The sequence below is a fragment of the Peromyscus maniculatus genome, chromosome 11 (assembly GCF_049852395.1).
Source record: "Peromyscus maniculatus bairdii isolate BWxNUB_F1_BW_parent chromosome 11, HU_Pman_BW_mat_3.1, whole genome shotgun sequence".
Classification (NCBI taxonomy): domain Eukaryota; kingdom Metazoa; phylum Chordata; class Mammalia; order Rodentia; family Cricetidae; genus Peromyscus; species Peromyscus maniculatus.
The window spans coordinates 55,186,278-55,199,886 of NC_134862.1; positions in this window are offsets into that span (position 1 = coordinate 55,186,278).

A 13,609-nucleotide genomic window follows, 5' to 3' on the forward strand; every position below is an offset into this window, starting at 1 on the left:
AAGGATCCACTGTGCAATGGAAATTATTCTAAAATTGCTCATGCGTGTGCATAAGGAGCACCACATAAATTCACTCAAAAATCTAAGTAAGTACAAAGTTAAGCATTGTGTTATAAATGCAATGAAAGATTGATTTAACTTTTTTCTGTTAGGTACTACTGAATGTTTTTCAAAACACTCACAAGGGATCAATGGTTTTAAAATTCTATTATATGGAAAATGTCAATTTATTTGAAGGACCTTCAACAAATGAGTTTTCTAGATAATAAAAGATTCCTAGCTATACTTAATTAAAAGATCACTCATTCTCTCATGATAATAGACTGCACACGTCTCTGTTACTTCCTCTCTCTGATAACTCCATTGGAATTATTTCTTAACCTTTAAATAATGGAGACTTAAATATATTCCAATCATATGTTAATGCTATCTAGTTAACAAATGATTGTTTTAGGAATTTTTAAACATTATAATATGTTCCTTAAAAGCTTTAGGATTAAACAAGATTTATAGCAGTTCATTCTCATTTAAATATCCTTAATTCTTGCAGAAAATGTCTTATCACAGTGAAGAACATAAGAAAAAATTTAATATCAAATATGAATTTACTAAATTATTTTCTCATCTACCTTAACAAATAAAAACCTCAAACAGTGTACATTAAGAGGCTAGGCAGATGTCATTATTCACTATTATTGCATTTATAATTTATATTGAGATATTGTTTGTGATTTCTGCGTAAACAACCTCATTTTAATGACTGCTATTATTATAAAATATGTCTACAAAGAAATTTCGTTGGAAACTTTTAGAGCTGTATTGGCAAACTCTGTGAGATAATGTACCTTAATAAATATACTAGAGAGCAAGCAACCTTGAAAGACTCCCGATGCTATCTTTGAGCCTCCATATACACACCTACACTTACACACACACACGTGTGTGTGTGTGTGTGAGCACACACACACATACTCAAGCATATAAGTATTAAACTGTAACAGTGAATTCAGATATGCTATTTCTTCATAATAAGTAAGGTAGTTAAAATAATAACACTATCTAAGGGAGTCGTTACAAGGCATAAGTAACACAGTTTTGTTTCTGTTTCCCATGTGATGCTCATAAAATTTTATTCAGTAGCAACATTAGGAGAGCATCTGTGATCAAGAATACTATATTTTCTGTAATTAATTTAACATGCAGCTCTCCTTTCCATAGAAGAAAGTGTACTTTCCATAATACACTAAATCTGCTCTTGGGACCTATCTTAAAATGACAGGCCCTTTATAAAACTTTAGTAGATGCTTCGTGATCAGATTATATTTCATACGTGTGCGGTGATTTGAATAAGAATGGCTCCTATAGTCTCAGGTATTTGAATGCTTGGTCCTCGGTTATTGGAACTGTTTGGCAAGGATTAGCAGGTGTGGCCTCATTGGTGCAGATGTGGCCTTGATTGAGGATGGGTGTCACTGAGTGTGGGCACTGAGGTTTCACAAGCCCACGCCAGGCCCAGTCTAGGTCTCTCTGAGTCTGCAATTTGTGAATCATATGTTCAATAGCTCTCAACTATTACTCCAGCATCCTGTCTGCCTTCATGACTCCATGGTCTCCCATGAGGGTCATAGGCTAGCTCTCTGAATATGTAAATAACCCCTCCATTTTAAATGCTTTATTTTATGTTACCTTGGACATGATGGTTTTTTTAATTTTAATTTTTTTTACAATACTATTCAGTTCTACACAACAGCCACAGATTCCCTTGTTCTCTCTCTTCCTGCCCCCCTCTCCTTCCCCCCAGCCCACTGACCATTCCCACCTCCTCCAGATCAAGGTCCCCCCCCCCACCCGAGGACTGAGATGGACCTGATAGACTCAGTCCAGGCAGGTCCAGTCCCCTCCTCCCAGATTGAGCCAAGCGTCCCTGCATAAGTCCCAGGTTTCAAACAGCTAACTCCTGCAATGAGCCCAGGACCTGGTACCACTGCCTAGATGTCTCCCAAACAGATCAGGCCAATCGACTGTCTCACCTATTCAGAGGGCCTGATCCAGTTGGGGGCCCCTCAGCCTTTGGTTCATAGTTCATGTGTTTCCATTCATTTGGCTATTTGTCCCTGTGCTTTATCCAACCTTGGTTTCAACAATTCTCGCTCATATAAACCCTCCTCTTTCTCACTAATTAGACTCCCAGTGCTCCACCCGGGGCCTAGCCGTGGATGTCTGCATCCAGATTCCTCAGTCCTTGGATGCGGTTTTTGGTACAGCTAATAGGGTGTTTGGCCATCCCATCACCAGAGTAGGTCAGTCCCGGGCTGTCTCTCGACCATTGCCAGCAGTCTTTTGTGGGGGTATCTTTGTGGATTTCTGTGGGCCTCTTTAGGACTTTGTTTCTTCCTTTTCTCATGTGGTCTTCATTTACCGTGGTCTCCTATTCCTTGTTCTTCCTCTCTATTCTTGATCCAGCTGGGATCTCCCACTCTCTTTCCCTCGACCCTCACCCTTCATTGCTTCCACTCATGTCCAGGCTGTTCATCCATTTCTCCGTTTTTGTTTTTTTTTAAATAAATGTTTCTGCATTCATGCAGAGTTTTTTTTTTTTTTTTAAGATTATTTATTTATTATGTATATAGTGTTCTGCCTGGTTGTATCCCTGCAGGCCAGAAGAGGGCACCAGATCCCATTACAGATGGTTGCGAGCCACCATGTGGTTGCTGGGAATTGAACTCAGGACCTCTGGGAGAGCAGTCAGTGCTCTTATCCCCTGAGCCATCTCTCCAGCCCAACATGATGTTTTATTGAAACAAAAGAAGAGTAACAAAGACAAAGTGACTTCCATTTTTCATATTGTTTTCAACTGCATGACTCATCTACATGGAATTCTGTTTTTAAGATTTAGAAATTTTTTTATGTCCTGCTTTAGTAAAAGCACTGCAAGAAGAACAGAACTTTTATCTGTCTATCTATCTATCTATCTATCTATCTATCTATCTATCTATCTATCTATCTATCTATCTATTTTGTAGACTCAATATTGTCTAACTAATATTTCCCAAATGACCTCTTGTTTTGTTTTTTTTTTTGAAATTCTCAATCTGCATTTATTAAATGGAAGCTTTGTTTTATCACTTTCACATCTAGAATATAAATATCTGAGAGATTTCAGTACTGCAGTTATGCCAAAGACATTTTACTCAACTTTCTTTCTTTTTTTATATTTTTTAATTTTTGAGACAGGATTTCTCTGCATAGCTTTGTGCCTTTTCTGGAACTCACTCTGTAGCCCAGACTGGCCTTGAACTCACAGAGATCTGCCTGCCTTAAGTGCTGGGATTAAAGGCATGCACCACCACCGCCTGGCCAACTTACTTTCTTTTATCTAACAACTTATATAAAGGTCTTGGATCTTTCAATAAAGGTATTTTACCAAGTAGAATAAAAAAAAAATTACCCAAGACACAACTTACCTGAGTAAATAAATGTGTAAGTCAATGGGTGATAAATTTGGAACTCATGACTATAATTATTTTTGAAAAAATGTAATTTAGGGTCACAAGGATATCCAAGGAATTTCAAAGGGTCTAATTTCTGGGAACATTTTATGAGCTGTTGGATCTTTCATGTATCACCAAGGTCACAGATACATAACAACTTAAAACATACCTTAAATGCCATGGTCAGTCATTATTAGCATCCCAAAAGAAAATATAATAGCTTCCCTTTCTCATTCTTGCTTGTTCACCAAACTTAACTAAGTCATATTTTGATTAATTCCTCTATCTCCTTTAAGCGTGTTTCCATGTGTATTTACATGACTTAAAATAAGGACATGTAATCACAGCAGCTGATTTTAAATAATCAGTTTCATTCTCTGACTTCTGATATGAATTGAGCCAGTAATGCTGCACTTAAGTCCTATTATATTCCTTCAGACCATTAACTTCCACTAACCTAGATAAATATTTCATCACTTTCTCTTCTAAGCCCTTCAGCTTCTTATTTCTTGATAAAGTGAGCTACATATAAGGTCAAATGATGAGAGCTTTGTTAAAATGTTTTCCCAGACATATTGAAGATTAATAAAATTTTGATATTCTTTTGGGGACAGGACTTTCAATGTAGCTACAATGCTAACTTCAACAATGCTGGTTTTAACAGGTACAAATGGTTACAAATCTACTGTTATGTAAAGATGCCATTGATCATGGTTGAGAAAAGTAAATGAAGTCCTGTAAATATGCCCCCCTGAATACCATTTCTCATCAGCTAAAGCTATTGTTGGTTTGTTTGATTATTTGTTTGTTTATACATCTGTTTGTAAGCAAGAATAATTGCTGATAAACAGAATAAGAAGATATTGATAATTTTGTTAAAACTTTTGATTCTTTTGTTGACAAATATATTCATAAAACTTCTATTCAAGAATCCTTCTAGTCCTACCACCTAGAGTACAATTTTGTAAAAAGATAAAATCATAGAAACATATCTACATACTTTGTTACTCTTCCACTCAAACTTGGGTATATACATTTGTTATAGGATATTTTGATCACACTCTGACACTCCTGAGACTGTTAATAAGATTAAACCTTGAAGCAGGAATAGAGCCAATGACTAGCTGACTGGAATTAATCATGAAGAAGCCAGGAATGGATGGGTCTACAGTTTGGCATTTTTTTTCTGAACTATGAAAAGACACATCTCTTACTATGTCACTGACCAAAAAGCAAGGCCAGCTGGTTGCTTCTCAGCTTCTCTGATCTAGCAGATTTTCACCCTCCCATCTGACTTCCAGGTCTTTGTTGGTAACTAGAACCATATAAACCAAGTTTAAACCTAGAAAATGAGGCTGCAGCAGAGCCAGGGCTGCAGGATTGGAAGACCCTCCAGACTCTGGTCTACATGGCCTTCGAGGCACTGACTGGGGGCCTATGAGGCCACCGGCACTGATTAAAATATTAGTAGATTCATTTGCAGCTGCTAAGCAGACAGAAATGCTATGTACATTCATGATCATTCTAATATTTCTAGGAGTTAAACAAAATAATGGGACAAAATTATCATGGTGCTTATATTTGATAGAAGTGGAATTACTTGTACAACTCCTATTAATGTTTCTTAGCCATTTGTATTTTGTGTTTTGATAACTTTCTGTTTAGTTTTTTGACCCAAGTTTTTTTTTTCTTTTTTTTTAAATTTTTTATTTGGTTTATTTGGTAAAAATATCCATTCCAATATAATATCTTCCCTCTGAATTACAATCCCTGTAGGAGAACGCCTAGAGGCTAAAATAACCAAAATGCAATACAGCTTTGGATCCACACGATCCATGTGTCCTTCATGCACTTTCTTTTCTACCAAGGCCGATTCTTTCTCAGCTTCAGGTGATAATCCTCTTGGACTATTTTAGTCATTGTCACCTTCTAAGGTTTTGAATAAATTTTTCAGTTCATCATGTTTTTACCCCAACAATAGTTCATAGATGAGAAATGTCTCCAAAAAATCTTTGAAAGTCATTAAGAGTCTGTAATCAATCTCTCCTAATTTGCACCTTTTGGGGTCTATTTTTTTTTATAATTAATTTAATTTTACATATCAGCCACAGATTCCCCTGTCATCCCTCCTCCACCTCCCCACCCTACCCCCAATCCAATCCCCATTCCTACCTCCTCCAAGGCATGGACTCCCCTGGGGAGTCAGCCCAGTCTGGTAGATTCAGTTGAGGCAGGTCCAGTCCCCTCCTCCCTTCACCTAGGCTGAGCAAAGTGTCCCAGCATAGGCCCTAGGTTCCAAAGAGCCAGCTCATGTACTAAGGACAAGTCCCAGTCCCACTTCTAGGGGGCCTCCTATATAGTTCAAGCTAATCAACTGTCTCACTTATCCAGAGGGCTTGATCCGGTTCTATGGGGGTGACCCAAGTTTTAATTGGATTGTTTGATTTCTTGCGGTTTAGTTTTGTGAATATTTGTATATTATACATATTAAACCTCTGTCAGGTATAACTGGTAATTTTTTACATTCTATATGTTTGCTCTAAAGATATTCTACAATGACCAATTGCTGTGTATATCCTCTATAATAGATTCATTTTGTAATAGTGTTAAGAAAACATGTATTCATATATTTTAGCATGCTTTTAAGTGCAAAAATCAGGAAAAGTCGAATAAATTTGTATAATCAGCATAGTTATTACTTAAGCTAAACAACTTGAAATTGAGTAAACAAAGCACATATGCCTAATTTTTGTATGACTTTACATTTTACTTGGTGTTTTAATACTTTTTGATTCTATTTGCTCATATTCAAGATTAAACACCATGACTTGGTTTCTCTCATCTTTCAAAATTATTTTAATGCTAAATATGTATACTCAGTATATATCTAACAGCTTCAGATATGTGTCCTCAATAATTTATTTTTATTTAATAAATAGCAGGAGAAAAACATATGAGCCAATTCTTAAAAGCTCTACTGCATTTCAGAGTATAAAATTAGAAATATGCAAACTGTAGTTTGGTGTTCTGGAATCTTCTGGCTATGGTTTGACATATTTTCCTAATAAGGTTTTGTAACTTTAACCAAGCTATAGTCATCTGGGAGGAGTGAACATCAACTTTTAAAATGTCTCCATCAGATTGGCCTGTAAACCATTCTGTAGGACATTTTGCTTAGTTGTGATTAATGTGGGAGGGCATGGGCCTCTGAAAGTGATGTCATTCCTGGACATGTGGTCCAAGCCTGAATAAAAAAAGCAGGCTGAGCAAGATGGGGAAGCATGACCAAAAGCAGCATTCCTCCATGACCTCACTTTAATTCCTGCCTTCAGATTCTTGCTTGAGATCCTGACCTGACTTCCCTCCATGGCAGACTGTAATATGGAAGTATAATGTGAAAGAAATCTTTTACTTTTCAAGTTGCCTTTGGTCATTGTGATTTCTCACAGCAGCAGAAAACCAAAATAAGACATAAATTGATACCAGAGAGTGTGTGTTGCTGTGACAGGCCTGACCTTTTGGTTTTCAGAGAATTATGATTGCATTGCATTTTTAATTTTTCATTTTCACATGGAAGTGAAAGATAAAATAAACCTTTTCCTAGAGCAACAGCAAACCAAACTAAGACACGTTCCATTTTATTGTTATAACCTAGCACATCATTAGAAGTACATCTTGTCATTATGTCCGGCAAAATGGTAAAGAACTTGATTTTAAATTATTATGTTAGTTAAAATAGCTAAGGTTTTGTACTTTAAAATTTAAGACACAATTTATCTTTCTACAGATCCTAGCATGGACATTGTGCTATACAACTGTTATTATGTGCTTTATTAGGTTTATTGTGAACATTAGGAAATAAAAATTTAACCACAATTTTGTAATTTTTAAACAACATATATTGCAATATTTGCATACATATTAAAAATACCTTCTAATTCTGTTTTGAATGTATCAGAAGTCTATTAACTTTATCTGAAATCCATTGTCTCTGCATCAGTTCTCCTTCCTTCTGAATGGGAGAATATCCCTTTGCCACTTTCTATTACATTCCAAAGAGGGAAGCCTGAGCACTTGTTAAAAACATAAATTGATTATCTTATTTAAACAACGTGAAACCTCCCATTTGCACTTAAAGTTCCAATCTGTAATCCGAGATTTATGTATCACTTTCCTAACTTCTATGCCTCATCATTTGCCATGTATCCCTGAATTATTATGCTCTCAGTAACTCTTATTTCTTTAAATTTTCTTTAATACAGATGATCCACTCACTTCTAAATTTATATTCAGAATTCATCTAGAATGTTCTTTCTTCATCACCTTGACTTCTGTTCTGCTTCAAGGATGAGTGCCCTCCAATTTTTCCTGACCTGTTTGTCTCACATAGTAAAATCTACTTTTATAGCATCTGTCAAATTATGTTAACATAAATAAATATCTTTTATGGGATAACATCATTTTCTATAGATATTTCACCAAGGTAACATATCTACTTTTCTCGTCATTGTGACCCAGTTACTATGAATCAATCAGGTATGCCTTCTGAATGACTGAAGTTAGGAATAAACACATCAGTGACAGTGACAAACATGCTAAACCTTCCTCTGTTGTCACTTGTGGACTCTCCTTAATGTCACCCATTACTTTCAGTCATTTTCCAACTGTATTTCTTCTCTTTCTCCTTCTCCTTCCTCTCTCTCTCTCTCTCTCTCTCTCTCTCTCTCTCTCTCTTTTCATTAAAGTTTTAATGAACATTATTATTATAAGCAAAACCAACACTTAAAAGCTCCAATTCTTTAAACAACGAATGAATATCAAAAGTTGTTTAAATTGTTTACTTTTATGTACTGTTTTTTTTTTAAAATCTGTATTTAATTAACTTCTTCCCCAATCTTTATTATTTCTTCTCATCATTCATGGTTAAGATTGGCTGCTTGTTGTTCTTCAAGAACATTGAGGTGCATCATTTTGCTATTTATTTAATATCTCTGATTGCTTCATTTGAGCATTTACCATTATAGACTTTCCTCTATTAGGATCTAAAGAAAAAGGATATAAAATTTGCTGAGTAGAGGATGGACTTAGAATTTATAATTAAAAGTGAATATACAAAAATGTCAAAAAGAAAGAAAAATATGTTTTCCCTCATATGTGGTATTGAAGATAGCCAATCATCATGTGAATGTGTATATGTGGGTACAGTATAATGTAGAAAACAGAAAAACTGCTAAATATTAGGTGATGAGGAAGGACTGAATGCAGGTCACAGACATGAGTTATGAAAGATGTTAAAATCTGGTTTTCTATATCTAATTTTGTTTTTCCATTTTCACTTTCAGTGGGAGATAAATACATAAAATATATTTAATAGTGAAAATGCAATGTAATATCAATTCTACAGTTTTCAAAAAATTATTCTGATTATTTAGATGCTTGCTGTGATGTATGAACCTTGGGCATGATTCATTTTGGTTTATGATGATTATTTTATTTGCAAGTATTTTTTAATAAAGTTTATAAAAATTTAGAAACCAGAAAAAAAAAAAAGTTGTTTGATGCCCAAATTACAGTAAAACTTGATGCTCTAATAAGACTCATGGAATTTCAATCTCTAAACTGATGCTGGCTGTTTACATTTACTCTGTGGGAAAGAGTGTTCATAAACTTCCATCTACACAAGTATAGCTTTATCTTATACCAATCCCCAAACCACCATCTTCATACAATTGCTGTAACATTTTTTATAAACAAGTCTGTTAATCATTTGTTATTCCATATTATCGTAATATGGGAAATTCTGAATTTATAAACAAGATGAAAATCATATAGCAACTGAAATTCTTGACCTGTGAGAATAATAACACATCTTGGGTATTGCCTTTACACATTTTGTTTTTAAGAATTTAGCAAGAATTTACTTCCTCTGGCCAATTTTTTTTCATTTATTCTCATTTCTTATTCAAAATTCTCCTGTCTTGGCGTGACTGATCACCTTCTGAGTACCTTGAAAAAGATGGGCATCTATAATTGCAACATAAACTATGTTTAAATGAGAGACTTAATAGTACAACGTAAAGTGTTAGTCAGGTATGGAAGAGAAGTAGTTTCATCATTTTCTTCAAGGCATCTGCTCAACATCAGTAATGTAAAGAATATGTTTTAAATTGAATGCTTTGTACTTAATGAATAATTAAACTTTGATTTAAACCCACATACTTTTAAAATATAGAAATTATAAAGGTATACTTTTTAATACTATCTCATAAAACTATGTACAATTGTATATGCATAATATATGCATGTGGGTATGTATGTGCCAATTTTATGAATAAAATACTTTGTTATTACGAATATGTATTTTAATTACATATGCAATAATTCATTTTATTACATTTTTAATTTTTCTTATTACTTCCTATAATATATCTTTTGATGTGCTAAATATTAATGACTTAGAATTTTGTTGATTAATTCCAATATTTCTTATTTATAATTATTACTGGATTATGTCTTAATTTCATTTTCACAACATAGTATGTGAGATTTTATCAATTTAAAATTTTTAATGTGTTGTATATTATCTGTCTTGGTTATGGTTAAATTTTCACATAAAATGTTCCTGTTGTCTAGTTTTATGATTAGTGAGAAGCGGGTTGCAGTATTCTTCAAATGTATCTGTGTCTTTTCAGTTCTGTTACCTCCTTTCACAATCACTCAATGTGCTACTACTAAGTTAATGAAGTTCTCTATCTCCTTTCCTTTAATTCTCATTTTTATATATTTTTATAATACACACACATTCATGGTTGGTTCATTCTTTCTATAATTATTTTATAATTTTTCACTTTATAATTTCAGATTTTTAAAATTTTTTAATTATCCTTTCTTTAAATTTAATTTCTATGTTAATGTTTAAATTGTCTTATTTTTTAAGTAAGCTAGTTCAGTAAAGTATTGACGACATAGAAGAAGTGAATTTGCAGATTGAGGCATGCCCTGGGCAACTGGCCTCCAGCCCTGGGATGGGCTGCCCATGAAAGGCAGAGTGCAGGGGATGGACCATGTGATGAATTTTATTACACAGGATGACTATTTTCTTGACCTTAAGTGGTTTTTTTTTTTATATTTAATTCAAAATTCTGAACTCAGAACTTGACAATAATTTCTCCTTTGTCTTCTCATTGGGATGTCCTGGTTCTTTATCCAGACACTTTCCTAGTGAAATCTGGATGTCTTCATTCACATTGCATACATGGTTCAGAACAGAAAGACTGCTTTTCTTTTACTCCACCTCAGATTCAACACAGAGAAGCCCTGAGGATGCAGTGGTCCTGCTGACTTCAGAAAGAAGAAAACCAAATGGCATGGGTCTTCTGCTGCAGTTTGCTTAATTAGAAAGATACCATTTGCAAATGTAAGGAGGATGCTTACTTTGAAACAGGTGCTCAGGTTGTGTGTTGTGAATTCTTCCTTTTTTAAAAGTCCCAAACAAGAAGACCAAATACCAAGTGTGTGGGACTTCAGTTTTTGTTTGTTTGTTTTTAATTGTCTTCCAGCTTTAATACTATTATAAGCACAGTTGAGAGTGGAACGACAAACAGCAAATATTTAATATAATTTGAGGTGAAAGAAATGTTGAGAGGTCACGTGTCTCTGTATGAACAAAAACAGGTCTCTGATATGATAAAAGCAGAAAGATAAGATATCAGGATTGGTTTCATACTTCCATAGGTGAGTGTAACTAGCACAACTTCCTATTTATACATGTGCAAATCTTCATTTTTTTAAGAGAAATTTTTCTTGGAGAAGATAGCTGTTGTTTTAAGAGGTTTTGGACATCTTGATAGTTTTAAATGTTTTGTTTGTGTTGTATTGCTTTTTTAACTATTCTCAGGACAGACCAACTGGGTCTATACATTACCTCAGAGTGGTTAAGAGAGAACAGGCTGGATGTGGTGATGCCTGTGTCATACTTCCAGTACTTGGGAGGTCAAGGCAGTGAGATCAGAAGTGGGGAGTTACCTTGGGACACATAGTGAGACTCTACCTTAAAAACAGAAGAAAAAAATGAGCCCAGTGTCTCAGTTAGGGGTTGTATTGCTGTGAAGAGACACCATGACCGAGGCTACTCTTATTTTTTTCCTTTCATTTTTCTTTATTAACAAATTTTCTACTCACTCCACATACTATCCACAGTTGCCCCCTCCTCCTTCCTCCCTCCTCCCACCTCCCAGCCCTCATTCCCAAGCCACCCCACATCCCCACATCCCCCAAATTGAGGTCTCCCATGGGGAGTCAGCAGTGCCCAGCACACCGAGCCTAGCCAGGTCTAAGCTCCTTCCCACTGCACCAAGGCTGTGCAAGGTGTCACACCACAGGCACCGTGTTCCAGAAGCTGCGGCTACTCTTATAAAGGAAAACATTTAATTGGGCCTGACTTAACAGTTTCAGAGGTTTAGCCCATTATTAGCATTGAGGGAAATATGGCGGCATGCAGACAGACACGATTTTGGAAAAAGAACTGAGAAATCTACATCTTGATTAGTAGGCAGCAGAAATGAATGCCACACTAGGCCTAGCTTGAGCATCTGGGACCTCAAAGTCCACCCCAACCATAACAAACTTACTCCAACAAAGCGATGCTTACTCCAACGAGGCCACACCTCCCAGTAGTGCCACTCACTAGGGGCCAAGCATCCAAACACATGATTCTATGGGAGTAATTCCTATTCAAACCATCACATACAGTGGTATTTATATTTATAGTCTTTCTCTAGGGAATCCCATACATCATATGGGACTTTGGTTTTCGATGTGGCTAAGCCTGGAAGGGAAATGGCATATGTGACTTTTCTGTTATGGAGATGTGATGGGCCCTATGGGACAACTCGCCTTCGACTTTTGACATACTGCAATAGTGAAAGAAAAATTAAAACTTGGCATAAAAATCCTTTCTTTTCAGAAAAAAGAAGCAAAGATGTCTTTTGGCATATTAACATTAAATAGTTGTAATTTTTATAAAAGCATGAATCAGTTCTCCTTCAACACAAGATGGGTAGTTGGACATTTATTTTTCTAAGGGATAATGTAATGTTAGGCTGAAATTCTGGGACTCAGGTATATTTTCCCAGTTGGAATTGAACTTTCTTATCAGAAAATGTGCCTCAGAAGCAATGTTCACAGTCCTTTGGTTGGTTCACTATAATTTTGAAAAAAAGTAAATTAGGTTCTGAATGAAACTTTAAATAAGAAAAAGCAGGTCCAATAAAAAGTGTGGATCGTGTTGCTGGTCACTGTAGATTTAAAAGAAATTAAGGGCCTGGGGGTGGGTGGTAATCAACAAAACTAGTTTCAATAAGAAATGTTGTGTGTTCATTTTTTTTTTCTTTTAACATTTATGCTGTGAGGAGCTACTGTAGAAATCTGCCTTTGCTTCCAAATCGCCAGAGTTTATTATATGGGATGGCAGTCTTTTACATGCCAGGGAACCTTTGTTTGCAATGGTGTCAGTAGAGAGAGAATTTTAAGCTTGCTAGATGAATTAGGAACAGGTGCTATTGGAGCTGATTTCTGGAATGATTTTTTGTTGCTATAGATGCTGTGAAGTTGAATCATAGAAATGATCAAAATGAGGAAATATTGAGCAATCTAATGATTAATTAGATTGGGCAAAGAATTTTAATTTATACTAAAAATAAAAGCTTTTTATCATAAAATGCTTAGTATAAATAACCCTTTAATGGGAGCAAATAATGAGAAAATGGTAGAGAAATAAGTAAAGGCAATCCAAATTTCTATGCTGGGTAGCCCACACCTGAAACCACAATATTTTGGAGGGTGAGACAGGAGGATTGGCCACAAGATCAAGACCAGCCCAGATGATAGAGAGACCCTATCTCAAAATTAAACAAAAATATAATCCCAAATTTTCTCTTTGAGTGCCCTGGCCACTGATGCTTTTATTCAGAATACAATGGAAGGTGGCTGGTGGTAGAGAGTGTCTCACAGATACCTGTGTCATCTATTACCCTCTTCTTGGCCAACTTTGTCGGATAAACCTGTGGGCAGGGCCTGTCACCACCAGGAAAGGGTCACCCATTTGCCACAGATATTTC